Below are 12,012 nucleotides of genomic sequence, written 5' to 3' on the forward strand. Positions count from 1 at the left end.
ATTAAAAACATTTCAACTAAATAAAAAACATACCCTAAATTACACATTTACTTTGTGTGAATTATCTTTTTGCATTGAAGTCTCTCATGATGTCAGAGTGCCTTAGATCTTCACATCTCATATTCCTTTTCCTTCTGCATTCCTAAAATTGAAAAAAATCCCTAATTTAGTAAAAAAAGAAAAAATTAAAAATATAATGGATTATATAAAAATATTACATTCATTGGTCCACACCATAATCTTTCCTTTGTACAATACATCAGTCAACCCTGCCCACTCCAACCCATTTAGATTCAACTTAATTAAGCTTGAAAATCTGAATTGGAAAGTGGTAAAATATCTCATTGTACAATAAAATATTGCTAGGATGAAAGTGCTATCCCAGGATGATTTTTTTCACCTCTCAGGATGATTGTTAGTACATTTCAAAGCGATTTAAATGTTTCTTGATGAAGTTTCCCATATAGGGTAGAATTTCTAAGAGTCCAACCACTGAGTATGTGCCCATTCTGAGAGAGTGATAGAAGGTTTTAACAGGAGAAGACTGAGGGATTCTTCTTTAAATGACATTAAAGTGAACAGTTAAGCCTTCTTAATGTCTTGTACTTTAAAAAACCGTATTTATAGATGGTATTACTGCTGTGAAATACTCTTTCAAAAATAGTGTAGAAGAAACATACAAGTGACATTGAGGAAATATTAAAGTGCCTTTTTTTATTCATTAAGCCTTGCAGTATACTTTCTTTACTAAATTTCTTCTGTCTTTCTTTCAGACATTTTTTAGTATTATGTAGTGTGACAGATGCACTGGACTCCTTAACCAAACAAGCACCAGTTCAGTACAGTTTTCAAAGAAGGTAAAATCCCAAGCTATACCTGTGCAAATCACTCCTCTAGGGAATGCACAAAGGACCAGAGTGACCCAGTGAGTGTCCATGCTCATGAACTTGGAATACTGATCATGAAGTTAACACATGAATAGTGTGTGGCTTTTCCAAGACTCTTTTATCAAGGAACAAAGAAAGTTATGGGCACAAGTAATCTTGTGGGTACTTCTCCTATTGCATGCAATTTAACTATGAGCCATCTGCTTTACTCTGCAAATATTCTTGCCTAACTGAGGATTTGAGCTCTTTCTTCTGGGCAGTACAGTTGCATGGTGGTATTCTCCCCTGGAGTTAGGATGTTTCTCAGGTTTTCTTCCAGGTGATGAGACTTAGTAACAATGACAGATTTTTGGATGAGACCAGTCTGAATTCTTTCTTGTTATAAGTGTACTGCACACCAGGTGACTCACCCTTTGCACAGGCATGCCTCTTGAAGCAGGAGATTCCTTACTTGAATTTAAGAGATTCTTCCATGTTTAGGACACAGAGATCCTTGGTAAGTGACTGACAGCATATTGAATTAATGCTAAAGAAATCCATTCAATTAATATTAACTATTTCAAACCTTGCATAGACAACTTCTTCATGTGTAAACCATTATGCAAGTCTATATATTTGTGATGAGGCAGTGAAACATCTTCCAAATGCAGTTCTTCAAAAAGAATGTTTTAGACATTGCATGTAGTACTGCTCTGTATTTCAGACTGTCTGTACTGCCTCAGTATTTTCTGAGTTGATTTCTTTTATTCTGTCAGATAGATAGATAAATTTGAGTTGAACATTCATGAGAATTTCAGAAAGTTTACACTTGAAAAAAATCAGCATAAACTCTACTTGAATCATGTGCTATTAGTGATTTTACTTTTTTAGTCTTCTGGCTTCGGTTGCCATTGAATAAGGAATGTTATCAAAAATGAATTTATTAAGGTACTCACCTGTACAATAGTCTACAGCCTAAAAACACACAATTATTATTATGTAGATAATCACTTCAAGATGATTTTATTGTGTGGTTCTCATTACTTTTCAGAATTCCTATTATAATTTTCTGCAGACACACTTGTTCTTTGTACTACCATTGAAAGCACTGGTCACCAAAACAGTGTAAATGTAGCTATCCATTTAGGCAAAAATGATTCATATAATACAGATTTCAGGAAGATTAAAAAAAAATCATGGGCCTGAATTTTGTGTACCACATTCTTGAATAATAATTGAATAATAATTTCTACCTAGTTTTACTTTAACTCTTGCTACTTAATTGATATGTTTATTAAGATTAGCCTAGCAGTGGACACTTTATTTTGAACAAGAGTTCTTCCATGAATCCAAACCAACAATCAGGCCAGAATGCTTCTGAATACCTTGCTCTGTGACCACAGATTTGTAAAGTAAACAGTGAATATCTGTTTATGCAGATTTAAACTGGACACTTATACCTAGAGAAAAATAAGCAGGAAGGTGAATGAAGCAGTGGATAAATTTCTGAGGAATGAAGTCAGTAGATTGCAAGTGACAGGTTCAATTACCAGTCTGCGGACCAGTGACACATCTGCCTTCAACTCTGAGAAATGGGCAGTGAAAAAGGGATGAATAACTCTTAAGATTTGGAGAAAATATGTAACCATTCAGGCAGAAAATTAGCAATTACATTTTGTGCCATCAGTAATAAGTATTTCAACAAAGATCTTAGGTTAACATCAGACCATGTGACAGTATATCAACCATTACACCTGTGTTCAATCAGCAACCTCATCCCTCAGTGATACTGAGCTGCTCAGTTCAAATGTAGCTTGTTCAGTGATAAGTAAGATGGCTGACATTGGCTACAAAAGTATTCAAAAGCGATTTATTTCATAGTCTTGATACTGACTGTTGAAAGATTTTATTCAATTTTTTTAAACGTATGCACTGATAATTTATCTCTTCATGCTCTTCTAAAATCCCATCCTATTCCTCTCCAAACACACACTGTCACCTATGCCCCTGGTAAACTAGTACAAATAGATAATCATGTTCCACATGCAAGCAATATATTTGCTAGTAATAACTATGCAAGTGATAAATCAACTTACTGAATTCAGAAAAACAGAACTCTCTTTTTACCTCACTATGAAATCTAAAGTCATTATATGGAAGCTAATAATAATCCTTACTAGGACATGAAAGAATAAAATTTAGTGTCAAAAGCCAACTGAAGACTATGAAGATCAATGTAAAATAACACATTAAAATGAGACAGTTTTATAAATTCTGAAAATTTGCCTCTGTTTTCACTTTTTAAGTGAAATATTTTTGATGGAATCTCAAATATTGCTGAGAAGCTTTTCATCAGTTTTCATTAGAAATGAGAATATTTTCATTAGTTCTCACCACAAAAAAAAATCTACCTTTACTAAGTTATATCCTACCTAAGCTAATGACAGAAACAGGTTTTTATACTGGCTAGCTTTTGGATTTTTTGGTGTTGTGTTGTGGTTTTGTTATTAATTCCTATTCTTAAATTCTTAAAGCACATGTTCTTATTGCTGTCAGAAATGAGTTTGTAGGTTTTGTCATCATACCAGGCTAAATCTAAAATACATTTGTTACTACACCTATAGCACAGAGGCAATTCCAGCTATTTTTCTGTGGGACTTGGAACACTACTCAAGTATGCCAAGCTCCACACCATCACAGTTTTTTTGACAATAACCCCACATTGAGGTATCATTAAAGAGTGTGGTGCAGACTTACTCTCAGTATATTGCTCTCTGAACACGTCTGAGTTTGCTTGGCATGAACTGGGGATCACAAAAAGAAACAAAAACCAACCAAACAAAAAACCCACAACAAAGTAACACAACAAAATGTAAGCTATGAAATGTATGGAACATATTTATTTCACTAAGAGGTGTAAAACACTCTGATCAGCAATCCTAATCCCAGTACTTGTTGCTCTTAGATTGCTCCACAGGAAATGTTTACACACCCACCCACCCACACACACCCCCACCCATTCCTTTGACTTGGAGGGAATGCAAGAACTCCAGATGTTCTCTTCCTGTTCATGTGTAGCAGATAAAATTAAATCACATGTGGGATATTTCTTCACTTGACTTGTACCTACTCCTGTTGTCATCATGTATGTGAAGCCACAAACCAACAACAATAGCAAAATTATATTTTTGCTGGTATGGCAGTCCAGAAGAGAATTATGGGCATTATGCCTCTCAAAAAGCTGAGTATGTTTTGACTAACACAGGTAGGATTTCCCTTTAAAAAGGAAATCTGTATTTTTTAAAAATTTGTTTATTTTATGTCTAATAGCCTATCTCCACTTTTGTTTGCAAATGCTGCACTGATCTCAGAAAAAAATTTCCCGCATGAGCATTGTGATTTGTGTAATAAGTAACAATTTTCCATATTTGTATTGAAGTAAAAAAGGAACTGATTTTTGAACTAGTTAAAGCATGCAACAACAACAGGCAAAGAATTTTGGAAATAAAAACTTTGGTTTTTATATGTAGTATCTTTTTAGATCTGGATTCAATTAAAATTACATTTACTTTAAAATGTGTGAATACAAAATGACAGAAGCTGTGATCATTTGAAAAAAAAATCTTAAAACCAGACTTTTTCTAAGCTTACCTTATTTGCCTTTCAGCTTTAGTTCATTTTAGAAACATACTAATTATATTTTTTCAATATCTGAATTTGTACTATTTAGCAACTGCAAGAGAAATGCTGGTTAGAAAGAGTAGGCTGATGTCTACCAGCACTAGGATATTCTCTGTAAGAGGTGGGAAGCAGTGGTCAGATGGGATCCACTATTAATGGCTTAATTCACAAAACACCTTGATGTTAGCCTTGAGGCTGTTCTACCTGATGACATCTTCATAACATCTCTCACACAGAAATTGTCTTTAAGGACCTATGAGTTTTTGTCTATTGCCTCACTGATTTTACCTTGCTTTACATGTCTGTGTGGTGGGTAGGTGCAGATGAGGTAGGCACTTCACCACCACAGATTTATAGCTGCTACAACTTTTCATTGGCAGTTATAAAAAGTTACTTTCTTTTTCTACTATTTCTGCAGCTCAAAGGAGGGGTACCAGAGACGATGATGTCATTCACTATTTCATACAAAATCTTTCTTTGTAGACAGTTATTTATTCAGCTTTCTTTTTTTAGGTGTGATTGGTCAGAGGCTCTTCCTTGGCTTGAAAAAACCCCTCTTTGAGCTCTGCCCAAGAATGTGAAAAGTAAATTGCATTCCTTTATTGCTTACAATTTGCAAAATTTCCCAGTTTATGGACAATAAATCCAATAGTTTCAGGAACATATAAGTTCATACTGAGGAGAAAGTAAGTCTGTTATCCTTTCCACAAGACACCTGCCTTTATATTTAAAAATGGAAAGGGGGAACCGTGGTGGCTACCAGCTGGCCTGGAGGCCTCACTGTTATAAATAATCCTAATTATAATAATATAACTAACATATAACTATTTATATAACTAGTAATTATATAACTCCAAAAATTTGGACTGCTGGGGAGCCGGTCTAGGCCACTAGAGATGCGGGCAGCTATTGGCCAGTTAGCCAACTAGGGGGCAACTAGGGTGGTAACTAATTCAGCCAATCAGACTAACTGTGTGGACTTTCAAAACTATACAAGGGGAACAGCACTCAGTAAAAATTGGCCATTGCTGCTTGAACTCGCAGTCTCATGTTGTTGCATCCACCTCTACTGTGACAAGAAAATAGCAGAAAGCCTACATTCTAAGAGTTTGTTCTTTTATGTGCAAAAATGTTCGTGGCATGATAGCATAAACATTATATAGGTTGCTATCAAATTAGCAGCAAAATGCCAGTGTGTTGCACCATACACTTCTGATATACACACAACCCTCTCAAAACCTGCAGCAACACTCTAGTAAATTGAGTTGATGACACAGACATCTTTTTTCTTCTAGGTGCCAGCCTGGATTTCCCAGAGCAGGTAGCACCAAGAATCAACATTCTAGCCCTTTTCAGGGGTACACAGATGGCCCTGAATGAGCTGGCAGACATATCTTCTTCTTCTACTTCTCTTTGTAACTTTCTTAAGAGTCCATATTTCAACTCAATTTTAACTCATCATAAAGCAGTTTCTCTAATGCAATAAACTTTTTTTTAAAGCACAAGTGCTCTTCTGTCTGAATTTTTTCTCAATTATCAGAAGACCTTTCCACTCTCACTCCTACTGTTCATAACTGTGGTAGTAAGACTTTTAATTGTAGATAAAACCTCAGTTATTTACAGCTAGATAATACAGCGAAGAAGTTCCCACTTGACTAAACATATGGGACACATTAAACATATGGGACATAGACTAACAAGTATCCTTTCATCTGTCCACTGTTGAAAAAATTGAGGATCTGCTTCTGGCATTTCTGAAGAAGTCAGTGGGTATGGGATTGTGACCAATCAGTAACTGATTTACAAGTCTATAACAGCTTTTGCTAAAATGTGTATGATGCCTAGATAATAAGTGACAATGGAGCAGTAGGGCAAAACCACCACAATTAATGCAGTGCACTAAAATCCTACTTTTGGCATGGGAAAATAAACTAAAACTGACAGTGTAAACCAGATTTGTACAAGCATCAATAGCTGTTTACCCCTCTTGTAATATAGGTAACATATATGAATGTGTAATGCATCCGCAGTTTCTCTCAAAAATTGTCCTTCCATATGACTGTATCAATACAATGTTTTCTTCTATCAGACTTTATTTTCTGGGATCAAAGATGACAATTCTAAAATATTCAGGTTAGTAATACTGAATGTTTTGCTATAAAGTATGCAGTTTATTCTGCTTTTATTTAACTTTTTATTAACTAAGACTATGGGATATATTCTGCTTAGAGAATATATTCAAAGTTTAAGGGAACTTTGTCTGCAAAACCAGTTTAGATCCACAGCATGGAGACTGGAGCAGACACAAGGTCACACAGAGAACTGTGGTTTCTGACTTGTGTGCAAATGCCCTCAATGAGGTCTTACCAGCTGGTAAGATGTCATGGGAGAGAATGAACAGACAAGGAATGAAACAGACAGTTTTCCTTTATTCTTCATGGAAAATCATAGATTGATAAAACACTTTGGTTGGAAGGGACCTTAAAGGTTACCAAGCTGCAATCCCCCTGGGACACCTTCCACTAGACCACATTGGAAAGAACCTCATCCAGCCTGGCTGTGAACATTTCCAGTGATGGGGCACCCACAACTCTGGGTAGCTTGTGCCAGGGCCTTATCACTGTCACAATAAAGAATTTTTTCCTAATATTCAATCTAAACTTATTCTCTTTCACTTTAAAACCATTCCCCCTTATCCTATCACTACACAGCCTTGTCGTAAGTCCCTCTCCAGCTGTCTTGTAGCCCCCCTTCAGGTAATGAATGGCTGTCCTAAGGTTTCCCCAAAGCCATCTCGCCTTCAGACTTAACAACCCCCAAGCTCACTACCAGTTATCATAGCAGAGGTGCTCGAGCACCTCCTGATTATCTTCTTGGCCTTCCTCTGCATTAGGTTCAGCAGATTCACGTCCTCCTTATGTTGGAGACCCCAGAGCAGTGTGCAGTAATGTAAAAAGACTTATTTCATCTGTGCAATGCAACAATAAATATAGATGAAACATGGACTTCCTAGTGTGAAATATCTACATATATATTTTTCCACATGTGTACTTTTCCCTGACAAATAACTTCAAGCATCATTCTAAGAAATTCACAGGATTTTGCTACACATCTTGGCAACCACCTTCGTGGCATATATACCAATTTCTTAAAATTTTAATTTCTAAACATCACTAAAACCCACTTTTGCAATGATGAGCAAGTGTACAATTTTGAAAAAGTATGTGTGAAATTACTTTTCTGAGTATTTTCATTCATTACATGTATTCTGTACATGAATTGTAGGATGTGACGCCAGTTCACATACATGCAGCTGAAATATATAGTACACAAACATAGTGTAGTCAACAAAATCCAAAAGTTCTGTAAGAAGGCTCTTTGAAATCAAATTCCTGAAGATTAGTCACCTAATGAAGGTTTCTTGACACCCCCCACAAGAATAGAAGACAATTAACAGTTGGCTGTGAAGTAACAATAAATATTCACAGAATTTAGCTTTTCCTTCCAGAATTATCTGTTGCATGATTCCAGCTTCAGGAGGATTACAATAATTAATAAGGTCAAATAGCTGAAAATTTCTCACAAATCTCTCCCTGTGTTGGAGCATAGAGGCTGCTTTTAAAGCAAGAACTCATGTTACTTATGTGTTTAATTGTTGTCAGGTGACCAAATCCTTTTAATTGTAAGTGGCTTATCTTGGCTTATCATGGTACCTCTAGAACTTGTAATCTTTCGGATTGACAAGAATGACAGTTAATTTCTTTTTATGTACACTTCTCTGGCACAGTACCATGTCACTCCCAGATAGGTCTGGGTGTATCTTTCAGTAATGATAAATTTTAACCTTTTAACCTACCATTTGTAAGCAGCTGCTAGAACATTTGCTTCATTTAAAAAAGAAGAGGTTGTTGTCCGCCTCAACAATTCCCATGCTTATACTGAAGCCCTAGATTACCCATGAATCCCTATTCTCTTATCATGGTACTTCCTCTTTTCTGAAATAAGAAAGCGTGATGTCTCATTAATGCCTTTCCCCCAGCATATCAATCAGTTACACTCCCTGATTATATACTCAGTGCTTTCTTTCACGCTTTGCATTAAGTAGACATTAATTCTCTAATTTTGCTCTGTTCCTAATTTTGATTTTTATCCAGAAAGGCATTTAAACATGGGCTTCTTTGCCTGACTTCAAGGAAACTACTTATGCTTTAGTTATGTCCTTGCTGGAACAGGACCTTCTGGTTATAAGCCTTCATTTTTAAGCCTGCTACAACTATGAATAATTTATCTCTTTTAATTTATCATTCACTTCTGGGACTCTAAATATGTAAAATACTTCACAGACTCCTGTCTTTTTCAGAATAAACACAGGTTGCTTCTCCTTTTTTGTAATACATGGATTTATTGGCTAGACAAAACAAATACAAAGTGTCACTTTCATTGAATTATTTAATAAAGGCATAAATAAATGAAAGGCAACATTTTTGTTTGATCATCAAGTGGATATACAGCTCAAGAGACTAGAAACAGCCAAACACAGATTTGAGTATGACACATAATGTACTGAAAGCAATTCATTATCATCTCAATAGCATCTTTGTTACCATCTTAACTGCTTGGCACAAACTTGAAGAAAGTTGAAGGCCTTCACCCAAGTAATAGAGGGCACTTCAACACCAAAAAGAGAAGGAAGAAAATAGTAGTAGGTAATAGTTACTTGTTTAATTACTAATCAGAAACTCATTGAAGATACTTGTAAAATTTCCTATCTGAATTTATGTTTGATTGAAAAAGCAAAAAAAAAGCCTATCTTACCTTTTTCTTGTCAAGAGAGATGATGTGCCTTACTCTTAACAGACTGCAAACAATGCAGCTTGCAAGGGACATGAGAGTTAGATTCTAAAAAAATGTTTTAGACACTCACATGGTCTAAGTCTCAAAAATTTCTCATTTCTTCAGAGAACAAGGTTATTATTAGATATTTAGCCTTCCTTTTATATATACAGCATATATTAGAGTCATTAAAGATTCTGCTCTCTTTTTAGGCTTCAAGGATGAGCCTGGAGAATATTTTGTGAAAAGAATGCACCCAGAGAACATGATGGGCAACTGTCATTCTAAAAGACCAGGTATTCAATCCCTCATTCCTTTGTGCATCTTTGTGTATTGTGTCTACATGAAATCATCAATAAACTTATGCTGACGTGTTCAGAACATTTCAGTTATGGTGATACAGTCTCCTCAAAATGTCATTGCTGAGTAAGAATGATTGAAGCCCCAAACATAACAATAAGTTTACTTTGGAAAGTTTTTCTGTTTTTTTTTTTTCTTTTTTTTTTTTTTTTAACTTCAAGGGAGATTCACTGCTCATGAAAACTGATAACTCAGTGGAGCATTCACAGTGACGAAGATTCACTGAGGTCTGACCGGTTTCCATGAGAATAAGAAAAACAATGCATTAACACACAGTCCAGAATTCAGTATTTGTCACAGAGAAGAATTTGGTACTCCTTGTCTCCTGCTGCAAAGATAAGGTGTGTTTTACTTTTTGTAATTAATTCAGTGCTGGCTAAATGCCAGTGCCCCCACTAGAATATACTGTGAGATAGGATTAGGAGGAAGGCAAAGCAGACTCCAAATTTTAAAAGGGTATAAAGAAAAGTTTAGTAGCAGTAACTAAAAGAAGGAATAATAAGAATCAGAATAAAACCTTTAGAACAGTTCTCCTCTCCCCTACAACCTTTTCTTTCCCACTAACAACATTCAGAAACAAGTCAGTCAGTTTATCACTTTTATAAATAGTCTGTGTTCAGTTCACTTAGGGAAACGAGTTTCCCCTGCCACGCCATGGAGACTTCTCCACGAGAAAACAGTTCTCTTGTGGTTTTCAAATTCCATGAATATCAGCTGCCCAGGAATCTGCAATTGTGGAATCCCTCCCATCTTTCACAGCTTTCCCATGGCTGTGTTTATGGGCCATGTCAATTTATGGGCTATTATTTTAAGGATAAGCTGTTCAAGAGCAGACAGTCTCTTTATCTATCTCTGAGATCATCTTAATCTGTGAGAGATCTTCATCCTCTTTCCCTGTGGCAAAGGGTCTTCATCACTCTCTCTCTGTTCAAACTTCTCATGCGGTCACAACTACTTCAGCATCTGCTTGCTTTAGCATAGATGGCCTTTGCTCATATCTACAATTTGAACACTTCATCCCCAATACTTTTCCATGAGTTACAGGGGAAAAAGAGTCTGATGTATCAATTATATCTATTCCATAGCCTTACATGAAAATTTAAGCCCAAACTTAAGGCATTTTCTTCATTATCCTGCCATCTGGCACTCGAGTCTTTCTTTTCTGACCTTGGTGTTCTCACACTGTCCTTTCCTCCCATGCAAGAGAGGAATGAAGGTCTGCAAGCCCTATCTATCCACTGAAAGAGTTAAGATCTCACCCTGGGTCCGCAGATTGGCATGTGATCCCTGCTGGGCGGTGGCCAAGGCAGTCATGGTGATGGATATTCAGGCTGCGCTGAGGGCGCTGTGTAAGGGCCGCTCCGGCTGCATGGCTGTTTCTGGCTTCTGCTGTGCTCAGTTCCAGCCGTGGGCTGTTTTCTACAGAGCCGCCTCTGGGTTTAATTCAGTGGTTAATATTGGGGAGAGGCCCAGGATCTCAGCAGGCCAGGACGCAGGGGCTGATGGCCTCCCTTCCCCGGACGGGGGCTGCTGGGGCCTGGCCCAGCCGGGACCCCAAGGCAAGGGCCCGGCCCTGCAGCAGGGACCGCCCAGCCCAGCCTGGCGCAGCGCAGTAACAAGGTAACCCTTGTTACCTGTTCCCAAGCCGGAAGAAAAAGAGAAAAATCCTTGGAATTGTTTGTTTTACATGTGTGTTCACAGAGGTGTGTTCGGCGTTCTAGCGGTTTAACAAAGTGTCTATATTTAAAACTCGTGTTGTTAGAGAGGAAGCTCTCAGCAGCTCCTCTCAGAAAAAATTATTTCCCTGAGTGGCTTCTTCCCCCCACTCACCAAATATCAATTAATGCAAAACCATCACAGTATGCCTTATGTTCTTATAAAATCATGTGCTGCAGAGACAGATTGAGTTTAACCTATCCCCAAAGTTGCTGGACACATAGTGTGTTATGTGTCAACAGTTAAATTCAGGCTTATTCATTTCAGCAACACTATATACCCACTGGCCTCTTTTTGTTCTACTTCTTTCAAATTTTCTTTATTTATCCACTTGTTTCTCAAAATTGCCAGACAAGAAAGTGATCATGTCGTCTGCTGAGTTATCTATAAATTGCTTACATATTAACGTGCTTCATGGACTAGCCATTTACTATAATGATAGGAGAAATTTATCTTAGTATAAAGACTTCTGATTTATTTTTATTTATTTATTTATTTACAATTGAATATTATCTCTATATCCCATTCTCAAACTCACAAAAACATCAAACTAGCT

Source organism: Ammospiza caudacuta, chromosome Z, assembly GCF_027887145.1.
Source record: "Ammospiza caudacuta isolate bAmmCau1 chromosome Z, bAmmCau1.pri, whole genome shotgun sequence".
NCBI classification, from domain to species: Eukaryota; Metazoa; Chordata; class Aves; order Passeriformes; family Passerellidae; genus Ammospiza; species Ammospiza caudacuta.